Here is a 19,969-nt window from a genome sequence, read left to right as displayed (position 1 = left end):
TATGAAATACTTAACACCTGACTTAAGTAATTTTTAATCTGTTACATAAATTTTATATAAATACTAAAAAGAAAGTGACTAAGAATCCCCTAATCAATTTTTAAAATTCAATAAACTGAAAATAAATACGACAAGAAGTAAGAGAAAGATACCTATCTATATAACACTGATAAATCTCTAGGCACACTAGCGAAGAAAAATGAAAGAATACAAGTTACTCACATAAGGAATGAGAAAAGGGATATTGCAGATCCCACAGGCACTAAGATGAAGTAAAGAAATACAGAAAACGTTAAGCCCATAACAATTTGGATGAAAACCTATAATCATTCTTTCAGAACTGCATCCTGCCATCCTGGATCTTCACAGCAGGCATCGCGGCCTCAGGAGAACTGGGTGTGAGGAGTCTCCAGGCTCTGAGGAGACTGCCCCAGCCCTCACTAGACCTGGCCTAAGAGGAGACTGCTGCCAAGAAGGCCTTTGCCTTCACCTCAGCCTCACCAGACCCGGGGCTGTGAGGAAGTCCAGACTCTGAGGAGATGGCAGTCTCCCACTCGTGTGGTCCACCCCTCAGAGACCCTGAGCCTGGCCACGCTGGCCTGGGACGGCCTTCACCAGAATGAACTCCACAGACCTCCTCCACAACGGTTCAGCAGCTCCTCAGCAGTTCCTTCATGTCCTCAAGTCTGAGCATGCTCAATGCACCAGGCCGGAAGAACAAGGTGGAATGGGGGAGGTTTAGAGTCTCTGCCCGGATGCTCATTGGGCCAGAGTGCTTCAGGGGCGGGCTTAAGCCTCATATGTCATTTATGATTGGATGTGTTGCATGTGGCTCTATTTGGAGGCTGGCCTTTTCTGGTGGGATGTGGCTTTGGTGGGAATGGTCTGCAGTGTCTCAAGAGAAAAAGGTTGGGAGCCTCTCAACCCTGGGGGTCTGCACATCGCAGGCTTCCAGCTCAGCACAGGACAAGTGGGTGCTCAGGCCTCCATGGTCTGCTCATAAGTTACAGAGGGAGGCCTTGTGGCCAGAGCTGCACACCTACCATCCCATAGGTCTTGTTCTGCTCACCTTGCCTCATCTTATCTGACCTAGCCTCACATTCTCTTACCTGGAGCAGAAAACCCATTTGGCCATCTGGGAGGTCACCAGATAGCACTACTTTATTGGAAAGAGGAGAAAATTAAAATGACAACCAGAGTGTCACTTTCTCAAAATCACACAGCTGCTTGTATGTGACAGGAACCCTAGTCAAGTCAATTCCACAGACAGCTAGATTAGGGTTGACTTCTATTCTGCAGAACTGGCTGTGTTTAGTCCCAGTGAGGAAGTGGTATCTAACAATGTTGACATTGTATCAGGTCATCAGCTTGGCGTTCCTGTGACTCAGCATGGACAGGGAGCTTTTTTTTTCTTGCATCAGTAGGACTGTGCTCTTATCATTCACCTCTCCAAGTGATTTGGTAAATATTCGGCATGTAAAATGACTTAGCGGCTCATGGCTGAGAAATGACAAAAGCATAGGTTTGAGTGATTTCATGATCTTTACGATGAGAGCTGTCATGCAGAAGGGAAAGGAGGAAAACAGTTTGTGTCCAGGGAAACAGATTTTGTTTTAGTGTCACTGTGGGGCTTCTCCAGCTGTGCCTCCTCTGTCTTCCATCAGGGTCACTTTGGGGAATGCAGGTGTTGTTGTATCAGTTGGCAAGATAGAGAAATATTTTGGGTCTGGTGATAATGTTGAAAGAAGGCAGAAAGTTCCACCTTCATCAAAGTATCTCATCCAGAGGTTTGTTCTTGCCATCTTCCACTCAATATCAGTAGGACCGTGTGAAAGACACAAGTGCAAGGTTTGAGACAGGAAACTGGAAAATAGACCTATGTTACATTTTGAGCTCTGCAGATGCTTCTAGAGAGAGCAACCTGGCAGTAGCTATATAAACTCCAATTTCATATGCCTTATACAAGCAAATACATAGATCTCACCTCCCAGTTTGAGAAATACATTTTATCAGGGAATAGTGGTGCATGTTTCTAAACCTAGCAACTTGGGAACCTGAGGCAGGAGGATCATGAATCTGAGACTGGCCCTAGAGTGAGTGCCCTTCAGCTTTAAAAAATATAAAATTATTATATTCAACATAAATGGTCTTTTTCTATTTGTTAATAAAATAAGGTATGCATACATGAAAGAGACAGTATTGTTTTCTTATTTCTATTTATAATTTAATCCAATATTGAATGAGATACTATTATCAGTCAAATGTTATGAATCCATATTATCAAAGATAAGTTATGAGACACTAAAACAATTATTCTCCAAAGAAATTTACTACCCAGTCTATTTCTGAGTTTATAATATTATATTCCAAATTCATTAGAACACTAGGTTTTGAGTTTTTTCTACTGGATGTCTTTTTAGCTTTGTTTGATTGCCTATTTGCTATGGCATTTATTTTTTCAGGATTGGAATTATAATAGACACTATTAACATAATGTGCTGGATGTATGTACACTGTTTCCTTATTGCTGCAAGCCACAAAAATATACAAAGCAGGATTTCAGCTGATTATGACAAAGTTAATACCTGGAAGAAGCCAAGGGGCTTCCAGAGGTCAAGCTGAGGCTCAGGGAGCCTTGGTGATATTTGGCTTTTGATTATCAGTTGTTTTCTGCTATGAGTTTCTTGTGTGCTATTGTAGATTTTCTATCATTTGTGGACACCATTTCCCCTCTACTAAAGGAATATTTAGATAACCTTCTGTACTGACAGCTATGCACAGCCAGAACCCTAGCTCAAGCCTCCCTGTAATTATCTTAATGGGCAGCATCTGGGCAGGTCCATTCCCAGATGGAGGAAAGTAGCTTATCAGAGATACCTCTGTACTCTCTAAGAACAGACTTAAGTATCCAGACTACCTGTTTGAGAAGACCTGGTGGATGTGCCAATTAAGCTTATCTACTTCCTTTCCCAAATCTTACATATCTCCTTTTTACTATCACCAGAGGCAACTAGCGGTACACAGGTTGCCTAGTGACCGAGCACACTTTCCCTCACCCTCCAGAAAAAACAGCAGGTAACTTGAATAGATAAGAACCACAGGAAAAAAGAAGACAGTTTTATTTTCTCCCATTGACCTAGCAACTTTTAGAGTCTTAACATTTTCTACCAATCATGTTTAAGACTATAGTGTAGCACATAAAATTTCTCTTCTTAGATATTACCTGAATTTAGCCTTTAGTTAATTCAATTCCGCATTAGTCACTTCCCTTTTGGGTTGCAAATGATAATTATGTATTACTGCCTCTCTATGTGATTCTTATCACCCCTCCATTTGACCCTGGAAGCCTGGCTTTACTCTGCCAAGGGATTACTGCTTGTAAGTGTATATTTACTGGGACTTCCAGGGCACAGGGGGACGGAGAAGAGAAAAGAGAATGGAAGAACTAGATGGGTAAGAGCTTGAGAGGAACAAACTGAGATGGGGAAAACTAGATTGAAGGGCTAGAAGAGAGTACTAGAGGAAGGAGATGGAAGAGCCAGATGGGAAAGAACAAGCTGAGGAAAAACAGATGAGAGAAGAGGAGATGGGAGAAGAGATGGTATGGGAAAGAACCAGATGGATGAGAACCTAGAAGGGTCAGAACTAAGATGAAGGAATTAAGATAGAACCTAGAGGGGACAGCAGATAAATGTAGAGAGAAATCAGGCAAGAAAGGAGCTAAAATGACAGCAGAGTATAAGCTGTGTAGAGAGAGAACTGGCACAGAATAATAAAGTGTATGGACTAAGGAGTTTCATGTACATAGATTCATTTCTTTTCACCAAAGATTAATTATCAGCTGATTGTAGATTCGTCCCAAACCCTGGTAGGGGACTATCGAGGGGCTGAACCCCCATAGTCCCCAATACTTTATATGAGACTTTTAAAGGATTTGGATTTGGATTTCTAGAATATTGGAATATAGGACATTTAAAAGAGGATTGTATTATACTGTGAACTAAATATGAGGCTTGAGGGACAAAAGATTATATTGTATTTACAATTTAATTTGAATATCATTTTCTGAATATATTCTTTTTTCTTCCTTTTTGTTTCCTTGCTGTGATGTGTGTATGTTTATGTCTGCATAAGCATATGGATTTTAAGGTGGAGAGTGAGCAATGGTGGAATGTGAAGATTGGTTTTAATGTCAATTTGCCACAAATTAGAATTGCCTCAGTAGGGAACCAAACTAAAAACTTGTCCTGATTGCCTTAATTTATGTGGAAAGAGCCACCCCATAAGTGTGGGTGAAACCTTCTGTTAGCAGCCTAGATTAAAAAGGGCAGAGTAGGATGCAGGCTGTTAACCTTGTGCCTGCCTGGCCATTCCTCTTGCCCATGAATTGATTTAACCTGTTGCTGCTGCTGCAGAGGATTGCTCTGCTGATACCAGAAACATCTTTGCAGTATCTGTCCATTGACTAGAGAATATCACCTCTCCAGGAAACTTCTAAAGTTCTAGTACCACATTCAGACTGCTCAGGTAGCCAGATTCATGCTCTGAGCAACCACTGGGTTGTGGGTCTCTCCAATGTGAGACTGCCACTCTGGGACTACTCTATCTGCTGAGGTGCCCAGCCTCAACTTAGCAGAATCTCAGGCTTTCAGATAACTACTGTTACTATTCTAACATAACCTGATTTGATACATTCTTTTAAAGGAGTAAGCTATGCTCCACAGTCATGTCCAGAATCGAGTGAACATCTAACATTACTAAACCCTTCAGGAGTCTGCAATCTGGTTTCATAATGAAAACAATCTGTATTTTCAGATGTGAACTGCTGTTTTCAACTGCTTCTTTCCCAGAAACAGTTTGGAGCATGGTACTTCACAGAAAGATAAAGCTGTTGAAACCAATCCTTTCATCAACAAATACTTAGTGATAGCATAGTATATTTTTAAGGTTTGTAATTTTTACATATCTTATGGGAGATGGGAGAGTAGGAGAGTTCAGAAACTATGTGGAAGAATAATGATTCTAGGCACAAATATAAATCTAGCACAATAGAAATATTGGCTTTAATTAGGAATTTTTTTCATTTTACATACCAATCAAAGATCCTCCTCTTCCCTCCGCCTGCCCCTCCCTACCCTAGAAATATTCTTATCTACATGTATGTACTTGTATAAAACACAGTTTGAGTGGACATGACCTACATGAGTGGCACTGCCTCTTTCTTTGTGGATAGATTTCCACAATCTATCAAATGAAAGGGCCAGTTAAAGGCATGGCTTACTTCTTTTTGAGTGTGTGGGCTTCCCACTGAATTGCCCCCATAGGCTCATTCATTTGACTGCTTTTCTCTTAGTAGGTGGTCTCTTTAGGAAAGAATTAGAAGTTGTGCCTTCATAAAGGACGTTGTTCATCTTGGATGAGTTTTGAGCTATGAAGGACTCATTTCAGGCATGAGTAAGCAACACAAATGTAAAGGCATAGAACTTAGGCCTGCTTCAGCATCTCTGCCTTTAACAGCTGGAGTGCATACACAGAATGTTAGAACATTCCTCCTGTGTCACAGGGAGTAAAGATGATACCTGAAGAGAAACTTCAGTTTCTACATTAATTCTGATTAAATTTTCACATTCCTCTGTAAATTTCCTCAGAGCTGTTCCTAGTGCTAAAGAGAAGACAGTGAAGTCTAAGTGATGAAGGTAAATGTGACTCTGCTCAGCCAGGGCAAGAAAATCAGCCTCAGCCCCTGTGGGAGAGATTGGTAGCAGGTGTCAGCACAACTGAAGGGGAGTGCAGCTTGACAAGGAGGTGAGTAGCTAACAAAGAGAAACAGTGGAATAGATTCTTTAAATCCAGTCAAAAAACAGAAAAGTAAAAAGAACAAAAGACTCTTGTTACGATCATTCCCCACCACCTTATGACTGACAAATTCCATTTGGAAGTTTGTATCACATTTAAATACTTCATCTTAGTATATGACACAGTATGTCTTTTATAGCAATTCTACTTTAAACATTAATTTTTTCAGAGCATACATTCCTTCCTGTTTCTTTGTGCCTCTTTCTTTGATTTTGATATAATGAGCAATTGATTCCTGCTTGGAAGGGTCATATAACAATGTCTCCTTCCTAACTGATTTAAATGACCCAATTACATTCTAAGTAGGAAGTGAGTATCCATGTTTGTGTGTAATATAAATAAATATACATTATGTATTAATTGAGAGAATTTATCTAGAAAATCTAAAATGGTGAGAGAACTGTGAACAGTGGGCAAACACATATAGGTGACATACGTTCAAAAGTGTTTACTTCCACAGCCACTTGAGAAAAAGAAAAGGAAAGCCATGTCAAAACTAAGGGGAAAATTAAACAATCAGGGCTCCTGCAAATGAGGCATTTCTGTAACAACAGTCAACACATGTCATCTCCATTTATATGTTTACCTGAGACTATGTCATCTCTCTTTCCCTTATATGTGGATCCTCTCAGGAAACTTTATTTTAAAATTTCATCTTCCTGATAATATTCAGATTCCAAAACACCAACAACCCCCTATGCTTGCTACCACACACAGAGACTGGATGCCAAGGATCACAAACTGCATTCCCTGTTGTATAGCAGAGCCAAGATAAAGAGCACTATTGGCTCTCAGAGGCAGAACAAACTGAAGGTTCTCTTCCCATGCATTCAGAGCAGCATCATGAAGGACTTTAGTATAGATATGGGAATGTGATTGAATTAACCTGCTACACCCAGCAGAGCCAGCTGGGCATTTCAAATGGAGGTTCAGCACAGGGGTTATTCAGAAGCCTTAAGGACCCTCACATTCTCTTTCTCTTTGGTGGTTGACTAAAACAACATAGATGCTTCCATTGAGGATGACAAATTCTGTGGAGTAGATGCAGATGAAAGTATTTCAACAGAGAGAAAAACCTAGGTGTTTGGGACCAAGAAGCATGAGGGCAAGCCATGCCTCTCTAAGGTCTTCAGTGATTTTTTCCCATGGTCTCCCATGACCTAGTTTATTATAATTACTTAAGTAGTATAATTAATATTATTTTTTTCTTTTAGTTTTTAAAGACAGGGCTTTTCTGTGTGATCAACTTGGCTGTCCTGGAACTCACTGTATACAACATAGTGTTCTCAAACTCACAGAGAGTGTACCACAAGGTCTTAGCTGAAAATTGCAGAAAAGACACTATGAAAGTAGATTGCTTTGGAGCCTATGATATCTGTTCATCTTGATGTTTGAACTAAAAGATATCTGTACCTGTGAAACAGAAAGACCCTAGCCCTTCAGGCTTACACCCCCAAGCCTCAGGAAAGGAGAAACTTGAAGCACCAGGAAATGAGAAACTAAAAGAACTAGTTCCAAGGGCCACCTGACTCAGCCATTGTTCAACCACCCCTACAATGTAACAATGTAAAGAGATTTCTGTTAAGAGATGTGCTCAACTGTGACCTGGATAGTTGCAAGTGTTCCAGGAGGATCACTGTGACCTTTTTGTAAACTCCACTCAGCCCTGTTACCCCCTTGAGGTTTCAGGAAAAATGTACCTGTTGACATAACTGTACCCCCTCTGTGATCACTCTATAACCAGACCTTGTAAAATGAAACTGTATGGGAATTGTAATCTTGTGAGGTTTCTGGGTTTTCCCAGACCACGGCTCCTTCCATTCAGGACAAAAAGGAGTTCATTCTAACTATCTCTGTCTGCTGTCTGTCTTGGGACTTTGAAACCACTGAAGAGAAATTTATTTTTTTTATTTTTCTGTTTTTAAGTTTTTTCTTTTCAAAACAAGGTTTCTCTGTGTAGCTTTGTGCCTCTCTGGGAACTCACGCTGTAGCCCGGGCTGGTCTTGAACTCACAGAGATCCTCCTGGCTCTGCCTCCTGAGTGCTGGGAGGCACCACCACCCGGCTTTAACTGGTTTTTAATTTTAGTTATGTGAGAGTTTTGCCTACGTGTGTCTGTGAACAGTATCTACAGAGTCCAGAAAAAAACAAAAAACAAAAAAAAGGAGATGCCCAGGATTGGAGTTACAGAAAATGGTTAGCTACCATGTGGGTTCTGGGAATAGAACTTTGGTCTTCTGTAACAACCCCCAATTCTACTAATTGCTGAACTATCTCTCTACCCCACTTTTTATTTAAAATATATTGCTATACATTTTATTTAAAGATATTACACCACTTTCCCCTCTTTTCTCTTCATTCCATCACTTTCCTTTCCACTCCATTCTTCCTTGTAAACTAAGTATGAATTTCCATTCCAACTTCTTCCTTGTAAACTAAGTATGAATCAGTATGCTGATATATATGAAGACAATCTACTAAGTCCACTTTTTGGAGCTTTTATGTAAATGGTTGCAGGGATGAAAGCACTAAGGAATTATACATTAGTGACACAGAAAAAGACTCAAAGTTGTGTCTCATAGATCACGATTAAAAATGTATTTCAAGTTAAAGGTCTGGTAGATGTCCATAAATTGTCAATCTGGGTTCCTTTCATTTTGAGCAGCAAACACGGTGGTGGAGTAGTCTCTTTTCTGTTAAGTGGATAAAATAACCTGACCTAAAGTAACTTTGGGAAAAAATATTCATTTGACTCATAATTTTATAATATATCCCTATCAAACAAAATGTTTCCATCCATGTTCCCCAGAGTCTCATGTTAATCATAACATAAACACTTTCAAATTCTTAAATCCCATAGCCTTTAAAAATTCCAACATTTAAAAAGTCTACAGTCTCTTAAATGTATATTCTGTGAAAAAAATAAATAACATCCCACTGTTTTCACAAAGGGAAGGACAGGATCATAGCAAATAATCAATCACATTTAAGGAAAACAAATCAGGAAGCAATACCTCTGTTCTTTCCTTTTTGAACAGCTTCCTGTATCACATTGTGCAAATTCTGAGCCTGTTAATGATATTCTGGGATCTCATGGACTAGAGAAGCTCCGTGTTTTAGACTTTGCCATTCCTAGTACACACAACTTTCCTACAGTGCCAATACTATTCCACACTGGCATCTCTCTTTATTTATCCTATGGTTCTAGAATTTACCACAGGTTCGGGTGTCTGCTGTAAGCAGTGTCTTCTCAGGCCCTTTCTGCAGGTGTTTCAAATCTCTGACATGGTCATCAGCTCTCCATGAGCCCTTCAATCTTGAATTGGCAGTCAAGACACCAAGGCAGAAAAATCTCAGCAAAATCCCAAATATCTGGGCTCTAGCCAGATAGCAAGCAAGGGTAGTTTCAATTCCTTCAACCTATTGTATGTTAATTCTCCTATTAACCTGATCACCTTGTATCCACAGTCAGGAGTCAGAGAATGGTAAATGTTGGTTCTTATTACATAATCCAGTAACAAGGCAATGGGATGAAATGGTGCTGTCACTCCTGGAAGGGACAAAAGTTTTCTCATCTCAATGAACTTCATATACAAGATAATCTCTCATAACCACACCCCAGAGAAAAACATGATCTAGATAAGTCCTCAAATATGGGCCTAGAGGAGTCTCCCTTGGCTGATTTTAGATTTTATCAAATTGAAAAATCAATATTAACTGTCACACAAAATTAATAAAATTTGCTGTGTAGATAGAAAATTTTCCTTTTTAAAGTGATATCTCAAATACAAATGAGCCATATTTAAGGCCAAAGTATGTAAAACCTTTTGAATAAGGACTTACTACTTTCCCAGATGTGAGCAGCAATTGTCTGAGGATTGCAGGGCAGAAATATGAACCTCATGTAGAGTAAGGCACAGTGCAGAACTCTTCTGACCCATGCTTTTACCTCATTAAAACAGAATCACACCCAAGAATCCTCAGGAACAGAACTATGATCCTGTTTTGAAAGAGAAGGAAACAGAAAGACACCAAGAAGAGAGACACAGAGAGAGAAACTCCCTAAGAACCCATTGAAATGGATCTTAGAAAGGCACACACTGTCACATGGCTTTCTATCAATTAAGTGTGGCTCTCCCTCACAAGAGTACACTTTTCCAAACTTATTTCTACTAATATCTGTGCTAAATACATAATAAAAATTTCTTTTTACTCAGGTGTCATCACATGAGGCAGAGGCAGGTAGACCTCTTCAAGTTCCAGGCCTAGCCCATCTACTACATAGTGAATTCCAGGCCAGACAAGGTTAGAATGTGAGACTCTGTCTCAAAACAGACTCACTCCAAAATTCTCTGTTTCATAAACTTTAGAGCTGTGAAAATGTTTCAACACATGAAATGCTCACTTTGCAACCATCCCTTTACTTGTGCATTACAAAAACAGTTTCAAGAGTGCATGCCTTTTATCCAGTGGTTTTAAGGCAAGAGAAAAGGCAGACAAGAGAAATCCTGCAAGCCTATTTACATGTGATAGCAAATTAGAGACCCCATGTCAAACATGCTGAGGGGAAGGGACCAGCACTCCAAATTGTTCTCTGACTTTAACACCCAAACCATGACACATATGCACACCTTTCCACAAATAAATGAGCACATACATACAAACAATCATAAGTAAATAGATAATAAAATTAAAACTGGACAATGTGGCAAATAACTTTTATTCCAATACCTGTACAGCAGAGGCAGAGTTCTTCAAGTTTGGGGCCAATCTTGCCTACATTCTGAATTCAGTAACAGCTAGAGATACATAGAGAAACCCTGTCTCAAAATAAAATTCCAACTCTGATTTGTATTGACTCACCCTGAAAACATTTTCCAATATGCACTCAAGGGTCCCAGCTTAACCACTGCAGAGGTCCTCAGGTTAAGGACAATATCTCAAATTCATTTTAGGTGTGAGCCATTGATCTCTGAAAAATCATTTTCATAAATGAATATATTTGAGTATATTAGCAGAGTCAGGTAGATCTCTTTGAATATGGCCTACATAGTGCTCACATGCGCTCAAGCACACACACACACACACACACACACACACACACACACACACACACACACACACAGTTGAATATAATCTTACTTTGTTGTTTGAGACAAGGTCCCATTAGAAAATTCCAGCTAGTCTAAAACTCACACTGTATAGTTTAATGAATAATATGTATTGAAAATATGGAATATATAAAACAAATATAAAATAATATATATTGAACATTAGACAAATTTGCCATGTGGTGATGGTACATGTCTTTAATCCAGGCACTCAGGAGGCAGAGGCAGGCAGATCTCTGTGAGTTCAAGGCCAGCCTAGTCTACAGAGTGAGTTCCAGGATATCCAGGACTGTTTCACAGAGAAACCCTCTCAAAAAACAAACAAACAAAAAATTCCAATAAACATTTTATTCTATATCATTGACTCATTATTCAAAATATGACAGTTTCCCATATAAGAGGGAGCTTCCAAACAATTGTCTAACGCTGACTTGTCTAACCTCAATCTATAGGAAGAGCAGCAATTTATAATATCAACAAGCTCCATAATTTTGATAATAGCAAATATAACTAGATTTTTAAATACAAAATTAATAATGCTTCAAAATATAGTTATGAGTGTGTTTAGCTTATAACATTTCCAGTTTTACCAAGGAGCTTACCTATGAATATCACCCATGCTGTCTCTGGAACATTCCAACACTCTTGCAGTACCTGAAGTCTCAGAAGGCATTGGGGCCACCCTGAAAAGCTCTGTAAAGCAGCTGGGCACCAGGAAGTATTTGGAAGGCTTTTGAACTCAAAGAAGGGTCTGTAGAGTGCTTTGAGACTAAAGAATCAGAAGGTAACCTGGTGGCAAGAAGATCCTGAATAAGACTAGTTGGATACCTGCCTCACTTTTCCTTCATCAGGTTCTCACCTATATGACCATGGCCAGCTATTCCTGTGATGTTTTCAGCTTCCTGCTATCCCAAACAGATACAGTAGCAGCACTATGACCTCCACCTATCTGGGTTTCATCAGAAGCTTTGGTTGGACTGCTTTTTCAGCTAGATCCAGTTCCCGGGAGTTTCCAGGGACTAGTTCGAGGGCTGCAAATGATCAGGGCAGGTGACATTCCATGAACACCCCATTCAGCTTCATAGATATTTGAGATAGGCAAGAACTGGGTTGGTGCACAGGGCCTGTGAGCTTGTGCATCCCTGCCTCCCTGCCTCCCTGGGCCAAGCCTGCCAATCACTTGGGAAAAACATCCTCTCCCTAAGGCAAACCCAACAGCAATCATCAGATGCACCTCCAGGCAAGTCCTTCACAGACACACCCATAAAACATGCTCACAAATTTTCACTATCTCTGGAAATGCCCTTCCAGACATCATTTTTAGCCTGACTTGGAGAACCTGGGAATCCTGTGGTGACCTCAGATTTGGGGAAAGAGGTCCAGTGTGGAGTGATTGGAAGCTAAACTGGAGAGCTGCTTTAAGATCAAGGCCCGAGGAGACATCATGGCAGCCCATCCACTACAACCACAGGGCTCTGGAAGAGGAGACCTGGACCTCCAGAGCTACATTCATACGGGAGCTGGGAAGTCAAAGCCACAGCTAACGAAGTAGACAGACCCTGAACCATGCAAGAAGATCTCGTGTGGAAGAGAAAACATGGCCAGTACACATACTAACACAGAAGGTGTGAGGGGATCTAATGAGATCCTCTCCCTAGACCAAATACTACAGGAAACTACAGACTATTGAGGGGGAAAATTGTTTTTCCCAGGGATGAGTCCACTAGTTGGTTATTCAAAACAAAGTGGTCTGCCCTGTAATCATATAAATAGAAGAAACAGCAAATGGACCCAGTAGCTCATATTTATTTATGTGCACAGACATATAAATATATATGCCATAGTAATAGCAAAAGATAACAACCAGTTTCAGATGTAGTAAGTGTGGGCATATAGCAAGCTTTCTTTTAAGCCACTTTTCAGAATTCTCTTCTCTCCTTGTCCTGCCTATACTTCCTGGCTCTAAGAACCATGTGATCTTAATGATCTCCATAGGCACTTCCCCTTCATCATCCTGGACACAATGTGGCTAGTGTGTGTACTAGTCCCACATAGTATAATATTATTCATAAAATTCAGAGCAAACTGTTGGCAAAAGAATAATAATAAAGAGTAGTCTTCATGGATAGCTGAATATTTAGAGAATAATGGAGCTAGGGAGAATGTGTTTATGAACACTATTGTTAGTCAGCACATATCCCTCAGTGGGCAGGTGAAAAAAACTGCATTATTCGAGGTTCTTTACATTATCAGAACTGGTAGAATGAATCTCTCCCTGTAGGAAGAAAGTGGAAGTATTAATGTTGTACAAGCTGTGTCCATCTTTAATCTGTAGTGCTCTTAAATAGTAAGGTGTTTTTCTACCCTAAGTTTTCTATTCTTGGTCACGTTTCCTGTCCAAGGCAGGCTAGTCGGGGGAATAAACCTGGTGCTGACTAAAAAGTAGATTTTTCTTCCATTTGAGAGAATAAGGCAGAGATGAGCTCCCTAATTATTTGTCCAATACAACATGATCAGCCAACTATCCATATAGGTACAACCACCAAACCTGGATGCAACAGGTTGTGTTCATGTATTTCAGCATACTTATTCACCAATAATTAAAAAGGAAGAATTTAGAAGGGATTTGGGAAGGGATGGAATGAAGAGATAAAAGGGAAAAGGAATGTAATATCTCTTAATTAACAATTTAGGAAAATAAACTTTAAATAAAAATAGGGACTGGAGAGATGGCTCAGCAATTAAGAGCACTGGGTGTTGTTACAGAGGACCTATGTTCCATTTGTAGAACCCACATGGTAGCTAACCCTTTTTCTGTAACTCCAGTTCCAGACATCTCCTGCCTTCTTCTGACCTCTGTAAGCACTGTGCAATGATGCATGCATGGAAAACACTCACATAATTTAATTTTTTTAATGTGAGGAAGAGGGAAGAATGAAATTTTCTACAGTGATGTCACAGCCCTGAGAAAGACAGCAGCCTGGATATCCCTATGTTCTTGCATGGAAGGAGCTTTTCACTTCCACCGAGTCAGCCTGTTAAGAGGTATAAGCTGCTTCATTCTGAGGTTAATATAGTTCATCGTAACCACTCATCTAAGAGCAGAGTGTACAGTGATGTAAATTGTCTTTTCCTTGAAGTCCTCTGTATTTTTGTTCTCTATCTTTTCCATCTGTGGCAATGGCATTGGTACAGTTATCCTTTAGACTGAACATCAAGATTGACAGGTTGCATAGTTTCCAAAGCAATATTTTTTCCACTGTGTCATTTATTAATTTTCAGCTAAGACCTTGTGGTACAAGATGAACCTGCCAAGGGATTTCTTTCCATCATTTTTATAATTTACATAAGTTTCTGCATGACATTGCACTAAGAATATCCCTAAATATCTCTGCTTTTACATTCTGATTATGATCAGAAGTGGTTTTCTTTACCTGCCTGTTTAGGAATAGGGAGAATTCTACATGAACATGTTCAGACTTCCTAAGTAAAATCCACATACTTCCTTTGTTTAGGAAAAGCATGCTTTCCCTGCCTCCTGCAGGTAAGAATTTTTTTTCATTTCTTCTTTGTTGGCTATTGTGATGGCTGTTTTGGGTAGTCAAACTGACTACTTCTGAAATTAACTAAAACCCAAAGAGTTGATATACCTGTGAGAGATTTTTTACTGTTTTGAAATTAAAGATCCATCTTTAATTTGGATCATTTGAGGGGAAATCCAAAATTAGCTGCTTGCTGGTTGTGTACACCTTTAACTCAAGCACTCAGGAGGCAGAAACAGTTGGACTTTCCTGAGTTTGCTGCTCTCCTAGTCTACAGAATGAGTTCCAGGGCCACCCAGATAAACCCTGTCTTGAAAACACACACACACACACACACACACACACACACACACACACACACACACACACAAATCAAAGGTTAAAATCCACCTTTAATCTGAATTGTACCTCTGGAGGCTGCCTACATATATAAAGTATATTGAAGGAGGAAGCTCTGTCTCTCTCTTTCCCTCCTTGCCCTAGCACCAAGTTCATTATTCCTTTACTAGCATTAGAGCCTATTTCCTTGGTATTTTGGTGTATAGTTAAGTCCAGCTAAGATATTTAGCCTCATGAACTGAACAAGTACTGTACTCTTCAAATTACCATTTGTAGGCAGCCATTGTTAGACTACCTGGAGCACAGCTTGTAAGACATTCTATGAAGTCAACTTTCTACATACATGGAGAGATTCATTTTTCCAGTCCTGATCCTGTAGAGAACCTTGAATAATATAGTTGCATTTTTTTTCACCTGCCCACTGAGTAAGATGTTCTGGTTAACAATGGTGCTCATAACCACATTCTTCCTAGCTCCATTAGTCTCTAAGTATTCAACTTTCCATGAAGACTACTCTTTATTAGTATTTAATTTGCCTACAGTTTGCTCTGAATTTCAGAAATTAAACTCCTGAAGCAATAGAGCCCTCATTCAGTTTTCTGATGGGAGAAAGAGCTATTATTAAGTTTGTGGTCTAGCCATTTTATACTTAAACTAAAGTACATCTGTGAGTTCAAGGCCCGCCTGGTCTATAGAGCGAGTACCAGGACAGCCAGAGCTGTTAGAGAAAGTGTCTGAAAAAGAAAACAAAGGATTAAATAGGTAGAAGAATGAACAGGAAGCATCTGACCCTCTTTTCCCAGTCTGTTTACATTTCTTTTGATGTTTTCATCATCAATCCTCTATGTGTTTCTCTTAACTGATTGAGAGCAAACTTTGTTGTTGTTGTTTTTAAAGATTTATTTATTTATTATGAGGACACCAGAGCTCATTACAGGTGGCTATGAGCCACCATGTGGTTGCTGGGAATTGAACTCAGAACCTCTGGAAGAGCAGTCAGTGTTCTTAACCACTGAGTCATCTCTCCTGCCCTAAGAGCAAACTTTCTTCTGTTAATGCTTCTGTGTATACTTCTTGAAAACAGACATGACAGACACCAGCACAACCTTCAGGACTGTGAGCATTAATCTAATCCCATATTGTCTTCACAGTTTCTTTCTCTTCTTTCTTTCTTCCTGTCTTTCTTCCTGTCTTTCTTCCTGTCTTTCTTTCTCTTTCTTTCTTTCTTTCTTTCTTTCTTTCTTTCTTTCTTTCTTTCTTTCTTTCTTTCTTTCTTTCTTTCTTTCTTTCTTTCTTTCACTCTCTTTCTCTCACTCTCTTTCTCTCTATCTTTCCTTCCTTCCTTCCTTCCTTCCTTCCTTCCTTCCTTCCTTCCTTCCTTCCTTCCTTCCTTCCTTTTTGAGACAAGATCTCACTATGTAGCTCAATCTGGCCTCCAACTCACAGACATCCACCTGTTTCTGCCTTCCAAGTGCTAGGATCAAAGGCAGGAGACACCTCACCTGGTAGCATTCCTTTTTTTTTTTTTTTGACTCCCTCCCTTCCTCTTTCCTTCACTTTATTTATTTGTTTGTTTGTTTATTTATTTATTTATTGAAACAGACTATGAAGCCAAGACTGGCCTCAGGTTTGAAATCTCTGGCCTCAATACCCCCTCTCCTCCCAGATGCTGGGCTTATAGGAGTGTGCCACTGTATTTAGAATTACTAATTTTTTTCTTGCAGTTTTGTTTGACCTTAATATATTTCATTAAGGGTTGTAGTCTTTGAGAAGTAGCTTGAAGGACTTTGTTTCTCTGTGTGGATATACCTCCAATTTAATACAAAGTTCTCAGTTTGTTCAATTAGATTTACATTTTTAGGCAAATGACTTGCGATGATTTAGTTTTGGTTTTGGTGCTTTGAGACAGAGTCTCATGTTGTTCAGGCTAGCCTTGAACTGCCAAATGCTGGGATTACCAATGTGTGCCTCACTCCTGACTCAATGACTTGGATTTTTTGGAATAATTTTAGGGCTATACAAAGTGTTATAAACAAAACAGCTGACTTCCTATGTGCCCTTCCCCCAGCGTCCTCCATTATCAGCATCTCTCTACTATAGAATAATTACCAAAACTAAAACGTTAACCACAAGATAATCCTGTCAACAAACTCCAGTCCTCATGTCAATCAAACCGATTCCCCATTAACATCACCTTGTTCTGTACCAGGGTGCAAGTCAGTACTGCACATGGCATTTAGAGACCTCAGCTTCTTAGTTCCTCCAGCCTGTGACAGTCTCTGGGTTTTTCCTTGTGTCTTGTGACCTTGAAACTTTCAGAGGGTACTGATGAGTGTCTTTCCTGTTGGGTTTGTTGCTTCCTCGGGATTTAGGGAAGATTCTACATTCTGAGCAGGAATGCTGCAGAGGGAATGTGCTCTTTTCAATGTGTCGGGGAGACAAGGCTGTCTCTGCTACAGATACTGTTGTTTTCGGTCATTGGTAAGTATCTTGCAGGAAGTTGTTTGAAAAACTGCTGCCCATCAAATTTGGCACCCACAAGTGGGTCTTGGTGTAGTTAATTATTGCTGTAATTTTTATTTTCCCCTTTAAATTTTTGAGAGAGTGTCTCATGTGGCTCAGTCTGCTTAGAATTCCCAGTAGCCAAGGATGACCTTGAGCTTCTGTTCCTTCTGCCTCTGTCTCCCAAGTGCTAGGATTACAGGCGTGGACCACCACGGCCAGTTTATAAGGAGCTGAGAATGTTAATTCAGGGCTTCACACTAGACAAGCACTCTGTTAATTGAGCTATTGCTGAGCCCCCTTTTCTGTTTCCCTTTCCTGTAGTGCTGGACTTGTGGATCCTATCTTATGGGGAGCTATTAAAATACTGCTCCTTTAGGAGTCTTTTTTTCTTAGGAAAGTAGCAATAAATGAAAATGTTTTATAGACATTTTCCAGATTATCCAAAGGTAGAGAATTGTATCATGTGTTATGTGATCCTGGAGTAGTCGTCCTCCATTTTCAATAGTTTTATTTGGACAAGTTTGATTTTACATATTCTGCAAACCGTCTCATTTTGTTTTTCCTGTGAATGGGTGTTTTACATGCATATATGAATGTGTAGTACATGAATGCCTGGTGACCACAGAGGCCAGAAGACGGTCTTGCATCCCCTGGAACTGGAGTTATAGGTAGTTGTGAGCCTCCATAAGAATGCTGGGAACCAAAGCCAGGTTCTTGACAAGAATAGCCAGTGCTCTTAGTGGCTGAGCCATCTCTCCAGCCCCTTTTTGGCTAGTTTTAAAATCAGAGCTTGGATATTTTATTTTACACTTAAGTTCTTAATACAGCATGGTGGGATTTTTGTTGCTGTTTTTAATTGAAAATTTAGGGAATGTCCTGTTTCACGGGAGAACTGACACATGCTGGTTTGGGGAAGTGAATTGTTCAAGAATAAAGACAGCAACAGTGACCAGCGCAGCCCCAATCACCATAGGCCAACTAATGTTTCAGTGTGGATTTCATTAGACTCAGTTATGTGTAGGCAAACAAAGCAAAAGGCTTACACTGTGCTTCACCCATCCTTCTGCCTTCCTGGATGCACAAGGTGCCCTTCGTTCTTTGCTTCACTCAGTCCCTTCAGGCTCCCTCCCTGAGGGACAGCAACAGCAGGTGTCCTGGAAGGGCAGGCTGGAGCAGAGGCCTGAGCTCTTAAAGCTTTGTGGCCTCTCAGTAAGGACCATGTACCTGACACACCAACCCAGTCCTGACTCAGTTCCCAACAGCAGTGAGAGCCAATGGTACTGTGGGAAGAGTGCTAGCTGTGGCAGGCCGGCCTGTGCTCCCTCCAGTGGTTTTGTGCCTGGCTAATGACCATGTCACCTTCTTAGGTGTAGAGAGACCCTTGCCTAACCATCCCTGGGAAAAGGAGGAGCCAGTGGTTTGGGGGACAAGTGAGGGCATCAAGTGCCACCTCAGTGACATGCAGCAGCAGCTGACCAGGGTCAATGCCTCCAAGCCCTCAGAGCGAAGGCTGGTGCGGCAAGGTGAGTCCTGTAGGGGCTTCCCATCTGGAGAAGGCAGGGTTTCTCAGTCAGCAAGCAGAGCCCCCATTTCCTGGAGATCAAAATGCAGATGAGTTAGCCTGACACCCAAGGCCCTCCTGGTGTGCCTTCTGCCTGCTTCTGCCCCATCTCACTCTGTAGGTGACTGATAGGTCACCTCTGCACAGCTGTGTCTGTTGTCTCCTTTCTGCCAGGGAATTAATCCCTTGGTTCTCAAGAGACTCAGGTCAGCTCCAGCCTCAGGGTTTTGTGCCCACTGTCACCACCCTGACTCCCACTGCCAGCACTTCCTAACCTGACTTAATTCTCCATAACATTTCTTCCCGACACGTTCATGTATCTGCAGTTGGGACTCATGTGCACTGAGGTGGTTCCAGCGTTGCAGGAATGGTTGGGTCTGCTCAGTTTCTTCAGCACTTTAATCTGGGGCACTAGGCTTTCCACCAGCCCTGATGTTAATGACTTTGATTACTCTTCATCCCTCTGGTCGGTATGTGGGTCCTTCTAGAAGCCTAGGGTTTTCTTTTCCTATCCACACCTACCACAGTTCCTGAGACACAGTAAAGGGGCCCACTTAATGAATTGGGACTTGACGTCCAGGGCTGCAATTTGGGTGTCTGGGTTTGTGCTGTCACAGCCCTCCACAGGCTTCATGGGGTGCCCCCCCCCAGCTCTGGGGAGGATTATCTGAGAAGACAGAAGAAGGGACTGGCCTAACCAGTGCTCTGTTTCTATCCCAGAGGAGGCTGAGAATCCTGCATGTATCCCCATCTTCTGGGTCAGCCAGTGGGTAGACCAATCAATGAAGTATGGACTTGGTAGGTGTCTCCAGAATGTGCGATGGGCAGGGGATGGTGCTGCCATAGTAGCCTTTGAGTGAACAAGTGAGTGATGTCCGTAATTGTGTGGCTGTGTTACCAAGAATTGTTAGGTCCTAATATATGCAAGCACTCTACTACTGAGCTATTCCCAGCCTTTGTCCACCTCTTCCTGCCTTTCTAAGATAGCCCTCCCCCCCCACCCCCCGCCATTAGGGTATCAGCTCTGTGACAACAGCACAGGGGCACTCTTTAATG

The 19,969-nt window shown here is 40.9% G+C and overlaps 1 protein-coding gene across 5 annotated transcripts in view; it reads right to left on the bottom strand.

The window, feature by feature from the left end:
- Positions 1-19,969, bottom strand: part of LOC121826666 (uncharacterized) — a 73,853-nt gene that overhangs the window by 49,364 nt on the left and 4,520 nt on the right. Inside the window, exon 3 of one of the 5 annotated variants that reach the window (XR_013045630.1) lies at positions 502-18,945. The exons of 2 other annotated variants lie outside the window; for them this stretch is intronic. The gene's annotated coding sequence lies outside the window, so the exon portion shown is untranslated. Of the gene's footprint in view, positions 1-501; positions 18,946-19,969 lie in introns of those variants that run through there. 2 more of the 5 variants (XM_076554262.1, XM_076554261.1) reach the window with 2 other exon arrangements.

The sequence above is a fragment of the Peromyscus maniculatus genome, chromosome 18 (assembly GCF_049852395.1).
Source record: "Peromyscus maniculatus bairdii isolate BWxNUB_F1_BW_parent chromosome 18, HU_Pman_BW_mat_3.1, whole genome shotgun sequence".
In the NCBI taxonomy this organism is placed as follows: Eukaryota; Metazoa; Chordata; class Mammalia; order Rodentia; family Cricetidae; genus Peromyscus; species Peromyscus maniculatus.
This window is presented reverse-complemented; position numbering and strand designations above follow the sequence as displayed.